Below are 21,798 nucleotides of genomic sequence, written 5' to 3' on the forward strand. Positions count from 1 at the left end.
TTTATTTATTAGACGATTTACAAATCCCTATACTCGACATTTGTGACGGGGAAGCTTTTTGTTCCTTGTCCTTGAAGAAGATTTGACTTCCATCCAGTTACATAAAAATGACTTACAGGTGCCTTTTTATATAATTATATACCAGCACCAAATGAACTTTCGAAATGAGGGCTGCGTTGTGGATGTGGTGAAGAAACTACTAGATGACCTAGGAATGGGGTACTATTGGAAAAGTAATTTATCCAGGAGTGACATGAGATTGTCTAAGAAGGTGGTCGAAAGAGTTGAAGACAGAAAGGCAAAAAGAAGACAGTTTGCAATAGCAAGAAAACTCGAACAAGTGAAAATATGTCTGTAAGGACTAGAAAATTAACAAAATGAGAAATAAAAGAGATAATTTGGTGGTCGATGAGAGTAAAAGAATACAATAATCAGACACAAAGGTAAGGAATATCATTGCATTTTATACAGTAAAGATATGAAAGTGTTACCGCTACTAAAAGACCATACAGGAACAAAAAAATCAGAGAAGAATATACGGGTGCGAAATAAATGTGTTAAATTTGGAAATGAATCCGAACTTTACAGACTTGTTAAGTTATTAAATAGAGAATGGAAGAAACAGGGGAGAATAGTAAACATGTGTAACATTATAACAAGGAGGTGGAAAATAAATCTCAAGAAGGTGAGAACAGGGAAGATACAAGTAAGGTTATATATGAGGTGGCATCCTAGACTCCATAACCTAGTTAAGTCTAAATGTAACTTAAAAAGCCAGCGGGCAAGTTGGCCGTGTGGTTAGGGGCACGCAGCTGTGAGCTTGCATCCGGGAGATAGTGGGTTCGAATCCCACTGTCGGCAGCCCTGAAAATGGTTTTGCGTGGTTTCCCATTTTCACACCAGGCAAATGCTGGGGCTGTACCTTAATTAAGGCCCCGGCCGCTTCCTTCGCATTCCTAGACTTTTCCTATCTGTGTCGGTGGGACGTAAAGCAAATAGAAAAAAAAACTTAAAAAGCTTGTCAGTCTGTCGAGCCCACAGTTTCAATTTAAGCATAACATACCTGTAAAAAAAAGCATTATTAAACAAGGAATAGAAATACACACTACTGAACAATAAATGACATGTTTTGTTCTTAAAGGAACGTCGTCGGAATCTATTAAGTCACATTCAATATTTGGAAACGTTTATTTTTGGCCAATCATCTATGAATTTGAAATTTCGAACTTATCCATAGAAACCCTGCCTTGCCACCACTCCAGCATACAATGCAGTGAAACTGTGTGTTCGACAGACTGAAAAGCTGAGTCGCCACTGGAAAGTATGGTTTCCTTCTTAACAAGTTGTTAAGTCTAGACAATACTTCAAACTGTTTTAAGATGAGATATATTAGTAAATTATATTTTAATTGTTTCTCGTAACATGTTTGTTGGTTGGAATGCCAGAAGTATTTTGTAGAAACGAAAACTAACTGCATGTATTAGTTACGATGACTGCAATAAGTGATTACTCTCTCCCCAGTTGCTGGTCTTCTGTGATTGGGAGAGAAGATATTATATTCTGTTCATTCATTTCAAAGATGGAACTTGATTCAGTCTTATATGTAATTATTTTATTAATTATATAATTTATTTCTTCTATCCACTGCGGACCACGAGAAACAGTTGGTCTGCCGGTTTTTCGAATCGTTGCCTCCCAGAATTTCTTCGTTCTTTCGTTCAGGCTCCTTCTCCATTCCTCCAGCTAGAAGCTTATAAGGGTCTGTGTTTGGTTTTCCTGTAATTCCTGAAATTCGTAAGCTTTCATTCCAAACACTTCTCTATTACAAATCCCCTTTGGATTGATTCCAACATCGTCCATGTCTCTTCTTGCTTCTTCAACCTATTTGTGTTCTCCTTCAGTTTCATTCATCGTTTTACATTACCTCGTTCTAAAGATGCGCCCTTGAGGCTCTTCTGTTTCGTATCGTATTTGTAATCTTCACGTTTTTGTATAGATCTTCGATTTTCCTCTTCCTCCATGTATCCTCTCTTCTTTTTCTCCGCTTCGAGGATTTAAGATTTTTCTTTCTCTGTTCTCTTGTTCCTCCATTTCCCCTTTCTTGCTCAGTGTCACGCATTCGGAATGAAAGAGTCCTTCTGGCTTAATCATGTTGTAGCGTGTGATCTTTGCGTTGTCGCATTTGTTTGTTAACCACTGTTTTCTTCCTACCTCCAGGTCTAAGGACTGTTTCATTTTCCCACCTTTCTTGGCTCTTTACTTTCTTTACCATTAACCTCATTATTAGAGCGTGTGGAGCTGTGACCCTCGTATACGATACAGCCAAGACCTCACTTCCATACGTAATGGACTTGATGTAATTCTTACTCAATAGGGGTCTTGTTGTTATAAATTCATCTATCACGTATGTGTTATTCTTTATTCTCTGATATCGAAATTACTTTCTATTTTCAAAGTATTGAGCGATGTATTCACTGTTCTGTGATTGGTAGCGTGCAAATGAAGAGAGATGCATAAAAAGGAAAACACACAGTCCCCGACCAAGAGGTGTTAACCAGATGCTGCTAAAATCCCTGTCTTGGCAGGAATTGAAGGCAGGTTCCTGAGATCGGAACGCTGCTACGCTGACCTTTCGGACAACAAGCCGGACAACATAATAATAGCCTAATATTGTGATATTTTGTTTACCTTGTCTACGTAGAAGTATGAACACTGTTGCACTCGAAAGGAGAAATTAGTGAACAGTTTTGGTGTTCTCGCTGATACGGTACAAGAGGATATGAGGGCCGTTAGCTTGAGACCAAAACGACGTCCACGGCCAGACGGCGTTTAAGGACTCGAAGAGCGGACTCTGGACTTGTGGGACAACGCTGAGACGAAGAAGAAGTCGAGTGGTTTTCTATCCAAACTCTAACGACCTCAGAGTGATTGAAATGGCAGCTGTGGTGTGGAGGTCCTTGTGGTCATCTCGAAGGGAGAGCGTTGGTTTGTGCTGGTTGAGTATAGCTCTTGGAAGATCGATGCACTCTTACCTCCAAAGGAGAGAAAACCCTCGGGTGTTTTCATGCGTAGCCGATTTCACCGTGAACGACTTTCTCACCGAGGACGGTACATGGATCTCTCGGAGCTTAGATTAAACCTCGGCTTGCGAGGAAACCCTGGGATCTCATACTAGCCGATAGGGAGAATGCTGATGGTATCGCGATTCACTATATGGGCGAGAGTGGCCTGATAAAAACACGCATGGGCATTTATTGGTTCACGAACGACAAGTGGTTCTTGACCTGGACACAAATAAAAGGTCAGTGTGTTGGATTGTTCATCACTCTTTCGTATCGTAAACCTGATTAAGTCAATGGCGCAGTTCCAGTTTGAAAGTCATGCCATATTAAAAGCCAACGCAATATCAGAACAAAATTATTAAACATCCATGTAACGATAAATATTTTGTAGATGTATTCAAACATGTTTCATTTGCTAAGCACGTGACATTAAGATTATGTGGTGCTAAAATTTTGGCAATATTTGCTTCTACGTATTTGTGTAAGCAATTAACTATCTCAAGTCAAGATACAGATCCCTTTTCACTGATGAACATCTGTTGGTGCAGTTGAAGATAGCTTTTTCCTGATACAAACTTTAGTGAAATAATTGCAAATGTAAAATAATGTAATTCAAAGTAAACTGTTGTAATTTATTGTTTGTTTACTCTAGTCTGAGGTACATACAAACAGGAATCAGTATCAGCAACTACCTCTATCCACCCATTTGTACCTCCGTCTACGTGTTCGATCCGAACTACGTAGTGTTTGCCGGCTTTGCGGGATGCTTATCAAGTGATTAGGAGTTTGCCCGTGCATGGATTAAGGATTCCTCAATTTCAACTTACTGCACTCAGGGATCTCTTTCCCTTTCAATGCACTGTTCGTTTGTTTCCGTTTTAAAATTATGTAAGTTGTGTACTTTTTTTCCAAATTCCTTCTCAGAAATTGTATTTGGGGTTTGTTTTTCTTTTCCATATAATTTCTCAAGAGGGATTCATTATCACTTAAAATAAACATTGCCACCACGTCAATCGTGTGTTGACCTACATTATTTTAGACTACCGAATGCGTGGTATGAGGGTTCTACTGAAATTGGTTCTTCTGTTCATGAAATGAATGTAAATTCAAGATATGAAATGATTGTAATGGTCATTATTATTAACGGAAGATAAAAAAAAAGTCGTACAAGGTGCAGAAAGAAATCCCTCCTTCCTTTCCGCACTTGAAGTAAACCAATAATAGGGATTTTACTGTAGTTGACAGCACTGTCAATACGTCGTGGAGTGGCTTCGTTGTAAGAATGTCCGTGCGTGGACTACACATTTGCAATGTAACCATCGCGAATACAGCACGAACAGTTTGAAAACACGTATTTCGTTGAAATAGGATAAACATTCATTCAGTTTTCAGTTTGTGTTAGCAGGGTCGGACTGTTAAAATAGAGTAGGTTTTGTGTTTTTTCCCCTGCTTGTTTAACGTCCACGAACACCTCAAAGGTTTTCGGCGACGGAAGGATCGGAAAGAGCTAGGATTGCTAAGGTAGTCGCCGTGGCTTTGATTAAGGTGCAGCCCTAGCATCGTAATAGCCTAAGGTCCAACAATCCATAAAAATATGTTCTTAAAATCATGAATGTACAAGGTTTCACAATATATAGATAAATTAACCATAAAACCCATTTAGTTAGAATATATCGGCATTAAACGTCGTCCATTCCCTTGGAATATAGTCTATACTGTAATAAATATTTTATGCTATACCTACAAGTAATATATCTACATACTTGCGCATATATATTTTAAGGAAGCGTGTCTATATTTGAATGGAAGTCTGTTTAAGTTAAGCCTGTTATGGAAGTCACACTCTGAAATTAGCAATACCGTTAAAATCAGGTTAAAAATCATCAAATGTATAAAACTATCAGAGCTTGGCGTGTGTTTTGTAGTGACGTGGATTCCAAATCGAGCGGTTAAACTAAGGGAAGTTACACCTGATGCGCTCATCGCTGCAGAATCGAATCCCGACGGCAGTCAGTTAGGATCAAGACTGGTTCCGTGCGGAAGACACGTTAACAGAGCCCTTGACAGACACTCCAACATTGCTTTAAGATACATTTGAGTAGTTAGCGGCGATCGTTTGCTTTCCTTTAAGCCCATAGTTCTTTGTGGCCTCCTCTTCTGTCTGGTTCGAGTATTATCGGCCGTTTTCTTCGATTTGTCCTCTTGATAAACTTAATATTTTTAATCCAAATCGGTTGTCTTCTTGGGCGATTTTATAGTGCTTTACTCTTGATTTCTCACATTTCGGCTATTTGTTTTGGGATGTGTCAGAGTTCATTCTTCTGATTTGTGCGTAAAACATTAGTCTGCGTTTTCTTATGCCACTGTGAATGTGTATTGTTTGATTTCCTGTTTGATTCTGTCTTGTTCGTCTGTAAGTTGTTGTTGTTGTTGTTGTTGTTGTGGTGGTGGTGGTAATTACTGTTTTAAGAGAAAGTACAAATGGGAAACAATCTTCTGTTCACACTAATCAGAGGGGAAAAATTGAAGGGATCCCACACTTGGAAAAAGGAAGCTATCGGCCGAAGAAAGCCGAGGACCACGAAGGGCGTGAAAATGTAAGACACCCTAGGCCTCGAATACTCTCATACCGTTGGGGTTGGAAAAGAACAAGAGTTGACCAAGGAAAGTCGGATAGGATAGATGAAAGCGAGGAGCCTGGCAACAAGTAAGTAGAAGCAGTATCAGGACTCAGCTAGGGTCCCCGTGAACGCCAACCCACGCTCCCGAGTTAAGAGCCCCTGGGGCCTTAGGCCGAAGACCTAGAATTTTCCTTATGATTTCGCGTTCTTATTATTTTTGATGTCTATTTCCAACTTCAAATTAGTGTTTCCTATCTGGGTCATCAGTCCATAGACTGGTTTTGATGCAGCCGTCCGTGCCGCCCTATACTGTGCTGACGTTTTAATTTCAACGTAACTACTACATTTACTCTGTCATATTTATACCTTGGTGTACTCCTACCGTTCTTACCGCCTACAGTTCCCTCAAAACCTAACTGAACGAGTCCTGGGTGTCTTAAGATGTGTTCTATCACTCTGTCTCTTCTGGTCAAATTTCACTAAGTCGTTCTCCTCCCAGCAATTCGATTTAGTGTATCTTTATTCGTGATTCGATCTTCCCATCTTACCTTCTCTAACACCACATTTCGAAAGCTTATATTCTTTCTCGTGCTATAATAGTTACCGTCCATGTTTCACTTCCACATAGTGCCACGCTCCAGACGAAAGTCATTTTGAGACATTTTGCCATCATAATCATTGCGTGACATCCTATAAATGTGGATGGAATCTGGCATCTTCACACTTAAAGCATATTCTGGGAAAATATCTTCCTTCGAGTCCTTCGACACCTAAATTCTCAAACCTAAAACGTACTGTAACTGGCTTTCAGTGTGTCTGACTGATGGCACAGATAATTAATCAACAACAACATTTATATTAATTCAAAAGTATGCGTATTCCTTCCTCATCCTCACCGACTCGCACATTTTTCTCACTTCCTCGCCCTTTTTTTAATACTACCTGCTTGCCTGTTAAGTTAGCATGGTTGTGTACAGTTAGTGAATCTACAGGTAGCTCGGGAAGCTAAATGTTTTTCACCAGCGGTGAATACGTACAATTTGTAATGTCGCTTCGTATGTTCATGTCTCAAAATGAACAAATTCTCCAGCAAAGTGGATTCACGAAATTTGAGGATATTTTGAGAAATCGACGCATGCCTCTGACGGGACGTATTCTTCGACTGCCAAGAACTAGATGTTCAAAGTGTGCACTCCAAAGGGTACCCTTGGAAACACGGCGAAACAAGGGAGACTCCGAAACACATACCAAGAAGAGGGAAGATTTTCTAAATGGGAGGAGATAGAAAGAAGTTGCTGCTTGACAGAGGTCTCTCTCGAGGAAACTTGTTGCTCCTTGCGGCTGTAGGCTTGAAATGATTTGATGATGATGGTAATGATGATAATACGCTTTCTGTTGGTATTGTTATTACTAATGGTGAAAGAATTGCTAAAGTCGGTTGAGTAATTTCTCCACATACAACAAACCAACAGACTTTCTCTCTTTGTAATAATAGTATAGGCCTACTGTAGATTAACATACATATCTTTTTTGCTGAAGCCCTTCTTCGTGTTGTGGGATGTTGCCTTCTGGAGAGATGCTGCGAAAAGCCAGGCATAACATGATTCGGTCCTTAATAGCAAATTCCCTCAGAAAGAAAAGTCATAGGGCCGCCGAAGTGTCCGGACTAGCCGATAACAGTAGCAGTAGGAGAATTGACATCATAGCCTGCTAGGAATCAGACGGTGTAGAGTATGTAACAGACCCCATAGTTCGTAACCAAGTCTCCACAGGTTATCCAGATGATGTTGATACGGAAAAGAAGCTAATCTACGAACCGACAATACCATGTTATAAAGTCAAATTTGGATTGAAGGGCATCAAAGTCATAGGATTAATGGTAGGAGCTCAAGGGACTGTTCCTCGACTCATAGCAAATTTTTAGAAGCAGTTTAACTTAGACTTTCCAGAACTGATAACTATATCATCAACTTTTCGGGGTTGAATTTCATCCTTTAGAAATAATTGCTACTTGTTATAATTAACAACATAATAAGAATAATGTAGTGAACAAAATTATCATTGTAAGCTGAAATTATGTATTTCATTGCCTCGTTATGCTTCGTCCATTGTGGCATCCTCTAACAGAGAGAAGATTTTGTAAATAAAAACTTTATTTCGAGTATTCTTTACTGTTTTTACGACCGTCAGAATAAGCCAAATGCTCCGTTAAAATATGCAATACTTTTATACTCGTATGCTTCGGTACCATCTGAGAAACTGTAGTTTGTACTTTAGTGTATCCATTGGTACTGGGAAATCAGAACATTGTAGCATGCTGTTCCTCTGACTAGTTAAGAGCCTGCCGTAGAAGACTATGCCATTGTGTATTTCTTTGACCATTTAAGTAGCGGATCAGTTGTTAGGTCAAGGTTTTCGCTGGGTCTTACATAATATCTGGGAGGTTAGATTCAGCTTAATGCAATGTTAGCATTGTCATAAGGCTACTTGCTGCATCATTACACAATTCAGAGTACACCTGTGGTTCACCACCACAGCCATACATTTCTTAGTGCTAAAGCAGTCGGTCAGGACGAACCAAACATATAAATGTAATATTTTTAGTTGACGTTTACTACCCACATGTACAGTTTTCAGAGACGCAGGCGTGCCGAAAATATTGTCCCGGTACAATCACAGACGCGAGGCTGGCGTATTTGAGCACCTTGAGTCAGTCTGCGGTAAAATGAAGCAAAATCAAACAGGGCAGTTGGAATAGACAGCGTATTTTAATTGTAGAATGTGAATATTACTAAACCACGTACAATATTAGCGCAATAACATATCCTACCTTACCTCACATTTATTAGATAATACAGTTTTGAATTTTGTGATTGTCTTAGTGTTCCGCACTCCAGTTGAAAATGAATTCCAATGTCTGGATTAACTCAGAGCGAAGGATTTGTTGCGCAGTAGAGTTCCGAAATTGACAGCTAGCGAAATATTTAAGTTTATACATTCTCGAAACGTGAGAATATTCGTAAACAATGGACCGAAGAGATGGTATTTGGAATCCTGCCACCTGTAGAATACGTTCATCCCATTTTAGAGAAGAGGTGTTTTGCGCTCGAATGTACATGGGGAAACGTTTAACAGAATCAGCGAGGTCCAGTCGAACGATAAGGTAAATTATTCTTCTTGTTGTTTCCTCTTGTTTATTGCTCGACTGCTAAATTTGCTCTTGTTAGAATCAGGAGATTTTTCTCGTTCTGCCACAGAAGATTTGGTAATAATTTTTCGGACTTAGATGACTGCAAATGCATATGAGGCGCTGCAAACTTAACATGGGACGAAATATTTCTTATTCCGTTAAAAGAAACTTCAACTTTAATGAATTCACAATTCTTTCCGTTGGATATTAAGCATTGAAGAAAACTGAGCAACGAATAGGATGATGCGGTTGTGAGTACGAAGAGTGAACTCAGCAGATCTGCTCCTTGTTTACGTAAGCGCCTGTGCGTTTCCGAGTGCTCTTCTTTTTCCGTTGGGCTGCTCAAACCAACATGTACCAGCTAATATGATTTGGAATTAGAAACACTAGCTAAACTTCAAAAGGGAAAGGCCAAAAAAATATCACTCTGAAAAATTATCTTTTGCAAATGTAAATAGCCTCTCCTATAACCATCCCTCCTGCAAAACTAAACATCATTGCCGTACGTCCTTTTACCGTGGAGCAAGCGTTTTGTCGACATCATCGACGCCCAAACTCAGGCAACACAAGAACAAGAGAATGACAACAGTGAAGACGACAAGATTGACTACGACTATGTGATATAATTTAATGTGTAATGTGTTCCTATCGCGAGAGGTATTTGTTATATCTGTGGAAATATTAGTTCTATCTTAAAATTGCGTATAAGGATGTATGCCCAACGCTTGTCACGTTCCTCTACGGGATCTGGTATGAAGTGAGAAGAATCTTCGTGGTGAGATTTTATGGCCGGATGCCCTTCCTGACGTCAACCTCATCAGAGGGGTTAATGAGATGAACTGAACGACATGATGTATGATAGTAGACTCGTAACTACTCCTGTCGAATAGCACCAACAGCGTCATATGTCTTCACTCCATACGCGCAATGCGGAGAGGTTTGGAATTTAATCCAGGCATTTGGCACGCAATCTAGTGATTATAAATTGTATACCATCGCCTCCCCTACTCGGCCGGCCAACATTCTGACAGTGAAAATTATTTTCGACCAATCGGACTCGAACCGGATAATCACTGTGTCAGTCCGTTTAGACTTCAACGCCTTAACGATCATGACGACCAGGCCATAGTGTTACTCCACCGACTAAATCGAGCAAGAATAATGAAATGAAAGCGGCTGTTATTGTCAGTTACTATGTTCAGCGACTGTCTATAAAATAATGTCTGTACATTGTTTTTAATTATGGGGTAGTGTAAAGGGACTTTTCGTTCACACTATACGTAACGTGTACGTTCTTTTTAGTTTAGTTCGCCCTTAATATTCTCTACTCCTCATATTAATTCCCTTTTCGTTCGAAAGTGGACCACGTGTTCAAGAGTTGGATACGGCCGACAATGCCGCTGTGTCCTAAACATCTGTGGTGAGAAACAAGTCCATACATCATTTTTCCCAGGGCAGCCCTAACCGCTCCTAATGGAGCTCTCACTGTTCAAAGAAAATGTTCGGTTGGAACGGAGTCGTTGATGGTGTGGGAATAGTCGACCAGTGGGTGAGAGAGTTTGGAACGAGGTTAGTATAGACCTGTATTAAAGAGGGGTGTGCACACGCAACGACATGTCTGCGCAAATCAAATTGTTGCACACAAGGCTCTGCAAACCAAATGGGTCCACATAGCACAGTTTTCAGCACCAATTATACCACTCAGTTTTGCGGAAATAATCATGGAGGAAGTTTTACTCTGGTCAATTTTCGCAGTTTGTCTTGCAAGAAAACGGCGAATTAAACTTCATCCATGGTATTTGTAGACTCCCTCTGAGTTTCATGTACACTTTAAAATCCGAACAAATCAAAATGCCATAAGGTCGGCTTATTCGTCTCCAGCGCCTGAGCGAATTGGCTTATTTAATTTTTCCAACAATTTTCGGTAGACAGTCCTGTGATTTTTGAGACCGTTTCTCTGTTTGCCGCTTGATCAATGCCTTTGTACATTATCAGCACCAAAGAGTCATAAGCCTGTTTCCTTTTGTACCGGTCACTATATTCGCTTGATTTAACACGCGACAACCACGGAAAGCTCGTGTAAGAATCAATGAACCCCGGAATAAACTCACGAGTACATTAACGAAGATCTGCCATAGTTAAACGGTAACCTGAAAGTGTTTATATACAAAAACCAGGTAAATTGAGCAAGATTTGTGGTGATGTTTGAACTGGAGCGTCCACATGCGACGACTGGTCTGTGATTGGTGCAGATATTTTTGCTCTTGATCTCAAATTTCCATTCCAATCTCAGCGCAGTTCTCAGTGTTCTGGTGAACATACGACGACTTGTCTGCAATGAACTAATTAGCGCAAACATTCGCACAGACAAGTTGTTCCGTGAGAAGGGCGTAGAGGATCATTATAGGAACATTCCGTCTGTTTTTTACTATAGAGGATCGTTACGGGAACATTCCCCCTGTTTTTGATTATAGAGGATCGTTATAGGAACATTCCGTCTGTTTTTTACTATAGAGGATCGTTACAGGAACATTCCCTCTGTTTTTTATTATAGAGGATCGTTGTGGAAACATTCCCTCTGTTTTTATTATAGAGGATCGTTGTGGGAACTTTCCCTCTATTTTTGACTATAGAGGATCGTCATAGGAACATTGCGTCTGTTTTTATTGTAGATGATCATTGTGGGAATATTCTCTCTGTTTTTTTTCTATAGAGGATCGTTATAGGAACATTCCGTCTGTTTTTTATTGTGGAGGATCGTCATAGGAACATTCCGTCTGTTTTTATTATAGAGGATCGTCATAGGAACATTCCCTCTGTTTTTTTTTTACTATGGCGAAGTATATAATATAAACGACTAGTCCAATGATACAAATGACTCTGATAAAGAAAATGAGTCATTTTACAGGTAGGCTGATAAACATTGAAAACTGCAATGTTTTATTTATACTAAGGATTAATTCGATTGATTTCTGTAGTATCCATTTAACAGTAAATTAAATAAATACATACATCTTTATTATAGACTGTTATGCCTTTCAGCGCTCAGTCTGCAAACCTCTGTGAATTCACTAACCGCCGCCACAATCCTCTATTTGTTACTAGTTCTGTGGTCTCGTTTAGTTCTATAACTCTATCTCTAAATCTTTAGATATTCGACTGCAGGCTTACGGCAAATCTGGCATTAAAACCAAGTCATCAGCGTAGGGCAAACTCCTTGCTACATTTTCACCCAACTGAATTCCTCCCTGCCACTTAATACCTTTCAGCGGATGATCGGCGTAAACTATGAATAACAGAGGTGAAATATTACAGCCTTAAATAATTTATATAAAATTTAAATTAATAAATGATTAAAACTGCAGAAACAAATGAGTTACAGGAAAGACGGCAGCTTTGTTTAACCTGATTCTTCGCTTCTTGCGTAGCAGATATGTGGGTTGGGAGAGAAATGTCCCTCTCTATAGCGGCCCACGCTCGTTCAAGAAGTCCGCTGCTTCACAACACGTGATAGTACGTGGACACTCCATAGGAAGATACGGCATGACTCACGGTGGCACTAAATTTGGGTAGTCCACGGCGATCAACGGTATCAATGTCTCGATCTTCCGGGTGAACAGCCCGTGTTCCTTTCAGCGGACAAGTTGCCCAACACACAACAGTGTTAACTGATGGTACCTGATAGCCGAGTGGCGGAGTCACTGCCTTCTTTTCAAGTTGGCCGCGGTTCGATTCCAGGCCATTAATAATAATAATAATAATAATAATAATAATAATAATAATAATATGGCTTCAGTTACCGTGTGCAGGGATTTTGATTTGACGCTGTTAAGACTGCCTGCGTTTCAATTTCGACGTTCCGTTTTGCTCTGCCTCATGACAGAGGAACGGATCTCTGCTGAGCGATTATAGGTTTCATTAATTTTGCCGGATGAACACCATGCTGACCATTGACAAATTATTATTGTTATTATTATCATTATTATTATTATTACTATTATTATTATTATTATATAGGATGAGGCCTGCTAGGACCACGTGGCAATTTCAGTTCATCCTTCTTTCTTGTTTTCTCTTCCGTTCTTTCCAGTATGCCTTCATCTTTGCACTGCCTTTTATTCCTCCTTCCTCAGACAACTTTGGACCGGGTTTCCTTTTCCTTGGAATACTTCCATTCTTAAAACCTCTTTTAGATCTCTCCATCCATAATCTCCTCGTATTATGTTTTTTCTAAAGCTTTCTTGACCTCTTATATCCAGCTTGCTCTTGACTTTTTCTTCCAAAGGTATTCGAATATCTGTTTTGTCTATCTGTTATCATCCATTCTACAGCTAGATATGTCCAAGGAATAGCGATCTCCTTTTTCTTATCGTTTCTGTTATATTTTCTGTGTCCTGGTTTATTTCCTTGGACCCAAGATTTTCCTCATGATTCCTTTTCCTGTTACATCAAGTTCTTACAAACTACAGTTCCAAGCTATAGACACTCTGGTTTCACCACTGTACTGTAGTGCCTTGTTTTTAGATAAACATTTCTTGTAAAAATTTCTAGTGATGCTCTTGCCGTCTTGTGTAACCTTTCTCCTACAGCACATTTTTTCTAAACTGTGTTCTTGAATTATTTTCCCCAGGCGTTTTTTATTATTATTATTATTATTATTATTATTATTATTATTATTATTATTATTATTGTAGCAGTAGTAGTGTTAAAGCGCTACAGCCAGCTACAATCCTACGAGTACCCAAGCTACCTCCAGATGAACCTTTGGCTTCTCCTTTGCTGTTCTTCCGCTGATATGTTCCGCGATTTAGCTTTTTTTTTTTTTTTTTTTAGAATTTTCTCTCGAATCCGCAACTTCCTTTCTAAAATATGTTCTGTCGTGAATTTCAGCTGGTGTTATGCTTCCTTCCTGCAAATCTTTGTCAACGTCCTTCGGTCAGCGGTCTCGCGTGAAGCACAAGTGCATATCTTACATCATCGTTGCGCCTGCGAAGACTGCTATGTGATAATAATATTCGGGAGAAATACTGACCCGCAGCGCATACATTATGAAGAGAGAAAATTCTTTGTCAATCTTCGCACAGTATTGAGCCTTTAGATGACAGAACATTACTGGCCAATGTTCTAGACTGAAATATTTCACAGGACGGTTTTCTCAAGCGCAGCGACGATTTGACAATCTTCCCACGTTGATTCTCTTCAGATGCCCGTTGAAGGTCAACATCTTCTTTCGCATTGCGGTGGATATATGCGCTCTGTATTCGCATACATTTGTGCGGGTGAGGGACGCAGACGAAGATTACACCTACGGTGTCCCCTGTCTGTCGTAAGAAGCGACTGAAAGGGGCGATCAAGGGATGATGAAATTTGAACCATGAAACTACTTGTGATTAGTACCATTACGTGAGGAACACCATGCCCGGGAGGGTGGGGGGGGAGGAACTCGGCTGCGATGGAATGTGTCGGTTCCCCTGTGTTCCGAATGGGTCTGCGTTACTTTTATTTGAGGAATACCATAAGTCTGTGTTGCCTGTGGGTGGTACCAAAATGTGTGGTACAGCGTGGGTTTGCATTGCCTATGATTAGTTCCACTATGTGAGGAACACCACGGGTTTGCGTTGCTTGCGAGTGGTGCCATTATGCGTGACTTACCATGGGTCTCAATCACCTGTGATTAGTACTATTATGAGGGGCCGGTGACCTGGATTTTGGACCTCTTTTTATAACAAGCATCATCTCAGAAAAGAAGGTATTGTGAATTGGATCCACTGATTGTTATGGATTCATGGCCATTTTTTTCATTATCATTCGTTTCATATTTTAGTCAGTGGACACATTTTGAAGTTTTAATTATCGTTTCATTTGGTTGCACCACGTACCATTAGGAGCCGATGACCTGTATTCCTTGTTGGAACTGAGATGGAACGTAATGACTTTTGACCTTTACCTCGGCCCTAAAATTTCCCTGCGGAACTTCCTATTTCTTGTTCTCAATCAGGGAATCTGTTTTGGCCAGGATCTCGGTGGCGTATATGCACTTTGGTCTGATTGCTCTAGGTAGTATTTCATTTTTGTCTTGAAAGAAATGGATCCTTATTTGTCCGTAATATGGCACTGTTTAAAGCCATTTTCATCTCTGTCTCTTTCTCCCTGTGTTTGTTTTTCGTTATTATTGGGGAGAATAAGGATCTTACCTAGGCATTTTTTTCAGTTCTCCAGTCTCGCGGACTGATTCCGCCTTTCTCATTGTCAGTGTACTCTGATCTTTTCAAAGGAGATGCTTAGGCTGGTCTCTGCAGCTGTTGCAGTATTATAATTGTTTATGTTGTTAATGTAGCAGCCCTTAGCACGTGAGCTGCATGCAGCAGAGGAGGACAGCCATGGAGGTAAGATTCCTCAATGGTAAGCTGTCAGGTGTGGACTTGGCAACAGGTGTACGGCCTTGATGACTTCATGATGTTGTTGTTCCACTTTTCATGAGCTCATCCTCCAAAGATGGCGCAACGTAACGCATACCTTCTGGACTGGACTGTGTGACGCTTTCTACAGGGGACTCTCGTGTGTTTGAATTAGAAATTACGTCGTGTGATCCTTACAAGGGAACTCCTCGGCTTATTGGCTCAATGGTCAGGTTCAGTAGGTCTCGGGTTCGATTCCCGGCCGGGTCGATAATTCGTAATAATTTTCTTAATGGTAATGCCTATTATAATTAGGGGATTCGGAAACTGATTACTTCCTCTTATATCCCGTCTGCTAATTCCACGACTCGGGGACAGGAAGGTTGTTTTCCCCAGTACATTCCACTTCAGTTACAGCACACACTACCAACCATTACAGAAACACGCAGTAGTAATGAAATAGCGTATGGCTTTTAGTAGCGGGAGTGTCCGAGGACACTTTCGGCTCGCCAGGTGCAGGTCTTTCTATTTGACTCCCGTAGGCGACCTGCGCGTCGTGATGAGGATGAAATCAGGATTAAGACAACACATATACCCAGTCCCCGTGCCAGGGAAATTAACCAATTATGGTTAAATTTCCCGACCTTGCCGGGAATCGAACCCGGGACCCCTGTGACCAAAGGCCAGCCATGGAATCGGACACACAACAGTGAATATATCCCTCTACATAAAGTTGGCATCAGGAAAGGTATTCGGCAATAAAGCAGGGCCAAATCCACATGTGCTACATCCGCGAACTCATGAGGATGCGAGAAAAGCGACGGATGAAAAATAAGGAAACGAATATATTATTATTATTATTATTATTATTATTATTATTATTATTATTATTATTATTATCGGCCGTCTATGAATCACGTTTGACAGCGTTTGCAGTATTTTTACTATTTTCAGCCTTCTCTGCCTTCACTGCCTTCACCCACTTCCATTATCTTTTCCTCCTTGCTCCTACTTCATTCTTCTGTGTAGGATTCCCCTTTTCTTATCAGTGTTTCCCCAGTCTCCTGGAAACCGCGGAATGTTCGGACGAGTTGTCTAAATCCATTTCTGTCCATGACGTTATCTTCAGTAACTTCGATCTTCGCCAAGTCCAAACTCGCATCCCAAAACCATTTCGGCTCTGGTTTACTCTTCCTGAAGAATTCAAAGAATTTTCTTCGTCGGTCTGTTGTTATTGTCCATTCTCAACAAGTGTCCATAGAACAGTAACATTCTCTTTCTCATCAATTGAACCACTCAATTATTATTATTATTATTATTATTATTATTATTATTATTATTATTATTATTATTATTATTGGGGTTCGTTTCGACGGAACACGGTGCTTGTGCTTTAGCTGTATTATTATTGTTGTTTGGACATTCCGTACCAGTTAGGCCGTTATCTACCTGCAAGCGGTTTTCCTCTAATCCTCAGATATTTACACCAGGGCAATCCGTACCACTTGGTGTCAAATTGGGATTTCATTTCCACGCCAGCGAGCGTAATGAGCCTGACAGACACACTTTAGAATTCATTAAAAAAAATTGCATTTGCTGAAGAAAACTTCTACTGTATATTATTTTAATAATTGTCCTTTAAACTATACTTATCACTTATGTTTATATAAATATTATCATAAGAAAGTCGATTTTTTTAAAGTGTAAGTCCTGAAACGAAATAATACAAGAGATATACAGTACACAACGTGTTGAGCGCAATTTGCGTGGCGAGCACAAGGATGGATAATATTACTATTATTGTGAATATTACCTAAATAAAATAAAAGATTCTGATGAACTATGTGCTTGAAGGTTACGCGGAAGCAGGGTGGAAGTAGCTAGGTCCCCGCGAGTGACGAATACGAGATAAGAATTAACACGTGTGTCAAATAGATCAGTTGCGCCCGACGGAAAGTTAACATCTGTAGTGGTCACACCGTGTGGAGGCTTCTGCGCCAGTAGTGGACAATGGATATACAAATGAAAACATGCAGTAGAACATCGCTTTTACTCCGCAATATTCTCCACTCTTTCAAGTGGTACGAAGTGTCCGGTGGTACGAAATGTTCTAGAACCGGTACCGTTAGCTTTTCTGTCGGCACAGTCATCATTAATTTTCTTGCTCAACTTTTATCTAGCCTTCCTCAAACCATTTCCTGGTCTCGTTGTGGTTAGCTTCTGTAAGGAATGTTAGAAAGGGTCTGGTTTCGATAGGTGAATGGTAGTTACTTCTGCTGGTAACCACCCCTCATCTTATAAATTGCGAAATCCTAGGAAACGATGAGAACTGGATGATAAATAGAACATGAATTACAGAGTCTACATGTTTTTTCAATTACTTGTAGATCCTTTTTTTTCTTTCATCTTTGCTGTTCGAACTCCCTCTCTTTCTCTTATATTAGCTGATACCTTCATTTTGCGAAGGGTTTTAGTTTCAAGAAGGTCTGATGAGCAGTTTGTTTTTCCCATTAAAATAACAAGCACCATTCTGTTTTGATTTCTTGTCGATTTACTCCTCTGCATATCAGTACTTTTCCGCCCTGCTCACTCACGCTTCATTGCAAGCAATTTCAACAACGGTTCGAGGAACGTAAACTATATTAAAAGTAGAGCAGTCTCCGCGCGGCCAGTTAATATTAGGGCCATTCGCTGCTTGTTCTCGTAATGTGAGTTTAATCTTGCTATCGCCTGCTGGATGCCCGTATTAATGTGTCGTCATCAGCGATATCGTTGTGGCTAATGACCGCCAACTTTAAAAACGCTGCACCACATTACCCGGTCATATTTTTTAAACTCTCTGCTCTCACTGGGCCAAGCTCTTGTTCCCATTATCGGGGAGTGATTCCATCTATTGTTGGTATTACTTCACGTTAGGGGTTGGGACTTTGTAATAACCGCAGATTGTGAACATTTGGAGACTAACTTTCTTGCAGATTTTAGTTCTAAAAGAGCCAGTGTAAAAAAAAAATAATTAAAAAAAACTTTTTCGAGCTGTGAGTATTTGAAGTTTTGCTTATAATTATCCATTTTTTTTCAAGAACTGTAAAAAAGTTTACACTTGATTTGTGGAAATCAACTGATTAAATACTAAATTACCGAGCTCGATAGCCCCAGTCGCTTAAGTGCGGCCAGTATCCAGTAATCGGGAGATAGTGGTTCGAATCCCACTGTCGGCAGCCCTGAAGATGGTTTTCCCGTGGTTTCCCATTTTCACACCAGGCAAATGCTGGGGCTGTGCCTTAATTAAGGCCACGGCCGTTTCCTTCAACTCCTAGCCCTTTCCTCTCCCACCGTCGCCATAAGACCTACCTGTGTCGGTGCGACGTAAAGCCCAATTGTACCAAATTATGTATCGATATGGTCAACCCTCTAACGCTCATATAGCCGATTCTAGTTGTTTCCGACCATCCTGTATTTATTTATTTATTTATTTATTTATTTATTTATTTATTTATTTATTTATTTATTTATTTATTTTGCTGAGTATTTCGTTATAAAGCTAAATATGATAAAAACGTTCGACTTATCTGCTAAAATTGTAGATAATTTATGAATTGGGGTGTGAAGTTCTGTTTGGGAACAAGTGAAATGTTCAAATCATACATATGGTTATATTTATTTTGTAATATTTAACCGTTTCAAGTTGGCATCCATTAATGTGTGAGCGTTCATTTTCTTTCTAACTGTGAGTGATTTCCCAGGAAAGTATGGTTCTACGTGTTAAACACACGTTCCAGGGCACTTGGCTGTCGAGTGTTGTACAGCTGTATGGAAATCGGTACTTGTGTCCATCACTGGTGGAAGTTCAACCATCGCTAAAAGAGAAGTTTCTGAGTTTGTATTTTACAGTGACATTGTCAACGCGACTATATTCTGCTGGTTTATTATTTTATAGGTATGCTAATGGCGAGGTAGGCAGGCAGTGACTTGTGTTCTAGGCTTTCAAGATTTTATAGTGGATATAGTGATGTTTGGCTGAAAAGGATGCAATTATTTCAAACTGTAAGTACTCGTGTTTAAACTGACGTAAACACATTTCAATTGTAGCTCAACTAAGTGCTGTAAATCAGTTTTTAAACTGTAGGGGAATTCAGTGCAATTTATAACAGTGTTTACAAAGTTGCTACCAACATAGTGTTGATGTTTCTGTGTTGCCAAGTGAACTATCGATCGTTACAAACTAAGTTACTACCAACTTCAATGCTCAATGTTTCCAAGGAGTAAAAGTGTATTGTATTGAATCGATTGCAACGAGTACTGCCAACATTACGAAAGTTTATCAGTACAGAGCACAAGTATTTCCTGTTGTAAAATGGGTGTGTGTGGAAATTGTTCAAAAGCTGTGGCACGTCAGGATGTAAATGGAAAAATTCAGTTCAAGTTATGCAGTAATCTATTTCATAGTGCATGTGTAAATCTTACGTAAGAGTACGTGAAAAACTTGCGATCCAATGATGAGATGTGGTTATGCAGTAATTGTGAGAAAACTCCCTGTAGTAATGTGAGTGAGCAGGAGGGCAGTAAAGTTGTAGGAAATATACCGACTGTAAGCGAGATATATCGACTTCTGCTTTCAATTAGTAAAGAAGTTAAGGAATCGTGTAAGAATCTTGAGGTAGAGCTCGGTAAATCACTGAACTCGGTTCATGAGAAACTGGAGGAAAACTTTATTTTACTCAAGAGTCATGGAAAAGAACTCAAATCATGCAAGGAAGTTATTGAGAGCCTTAAATCAGAGAACTGTGCATTAAAGAACAAGATCAGCATCTTACAGCAACAAACAGATGATCTAGACCAATATGGAAGGCGGAATACACTGGAAATACATGGGATTCCTGAAACGCCAAATGAAGATGTGATCTCCTTAGTGAAAAATGTAGGTCGGGCATTAGGTGTTACTGTGACTGATAATATGATTGACACATGTCATAGCTTAAAAAAGCCAGTAAGTCAACCTCACGCAGGAGTTATCGTGAAATTTGTCAGAAGATTTGACAGGGATATGTTTCTCCAGAAGCGAAAGATTAAACGTAACTTGAGCTGTGCTGACATTGGACTTGCCTCTCGGGGGCCTAACTATCTCAACCAAAATCTCACTTTAAACAGAAGGATTTTCATTGAAGCGAGAAAGGTAAAAAGGGAGAGAGATTTTGCATATTTGTGGGTAGATAATGCAGGTAATATTAAACTTAGGAAGAAAGCAAGTGACACTTATATATATATATACTTAGAACGATTGATAATGTCAAGAATTGGCATGATATAGATGGCTGTAAGGGATAAATCGTTATCATTTTACTATCAGAATGTTAGAGGGTTGAACACCAAAATAAGTGACATATACACAAGTGTCCTTGCTAGTAATTATGACGTGATCATGGTGACAGAGTCATGGTTGATGAAGAGCGTATATAGTGGAGAAATATTTGATACAAGTCATAATGTTTTTCGGTGGGATCGTGTTCATAAGAAGGGTGGTGGTGTTTTGATAGTTGTTGCCAATACTTTTAAATCTATTCTTGTAGAACTTGATGTAGAGAACATGGAATGTGTCTGTGTTAAATTTATTTTAGGTGAAAAGGTATATCTCGTAGTAACTGTTTACTTTCCACCAAATTCTGATTTAGAAACTTATAATAATTTCTTTGCTGTACTTGAAAACCTCGAATTCATACAACATTATAATGTTATTATAACGGTTGATTTTAACATACCTTTGATCAATGATAGTAACTGTAATTTAATTGTGGACCAAAATACCTTGCTCTGGCTAATTGTATTGCTTTATTCAAGCTGAATTCGTCAAATAACGTAAACAATGCCAGTGGTAAAACACTTGATATAGTTCTGTCCAACTATGTAGGAAATATTAATGTATTCAGAAGAGATTACCCCCTTGTGCCTGAGGATTTTAATCATCCTGCTTTATATTTTGAACTGGTTGCTAACATTGAACGAGTCAAAATATTACCTGTCAGCATCTACAATTTCCAGAAGGCCGATTTTTATGAATTGTATGCATCGTTACAAAAATATGACTGGAATCAGTTACTGTTAAGTGAAGACCCTAATAATGCAGTAAGCTATTTTTTATGAAGTCCTTAATAACCTTTTCACAAAATATATTCCTAAAAAAACAGTGAATAAGAAAAGAATGTACCGTTGTTGGTTTACATTGAAATGTTGAAATTAAAGGAGATTCACAGGAAGCATATGAAGCATTCTGAATACAGTGCTCACATGTACAAACAATTAAGAAAACAGTCTAAGACACTTATCGCAAGGGCATATAAATTGTATATATTACAGTCACAGAATAATATAAAAAATGATCCGAAAACATTTTAGAGTTTCATAAAAAGTAAACGAAATAACAGTTTGTTCAAAGAGTGTATGGCATATGGTGGAAACCATTTGGTATCTGCGCAAGGAATAGCCAACGCGTTTGGATGTTATTTTCAAACCGTTTATGCACTCCAGCCTTC

General features: G+C 39.4%; 1 protein-coding gene across 20 annotated transcripts in view; it reads left to right on the top strand.

Annotated features, from left to right (window-relative positions):
* LOC136885088 (ensconsin) overlaps positions 1-21,798 on the top strand; it is a 762,268-nt gene that overhangs the window by 460,721 nt on the left and 279,749 nt on the right. The window lies entirely within an intron of this gene.

The sequence above is a fragment of the Anabrus simplex genome, chromosome 13 (genome assembly GCF_040414725.1).
Source record: "Anabrus simplex isolate iqAnaSimp1 chromosome 13, ASM4041472v1, whole genome shotgun sequence".
NCBI classification, from domain to species: Eukaryota; Metazoa; Arthropoda; class Insecta; order Orthoptera; family Tettigoniidae; genus Anabrus; species Anabrus simplex.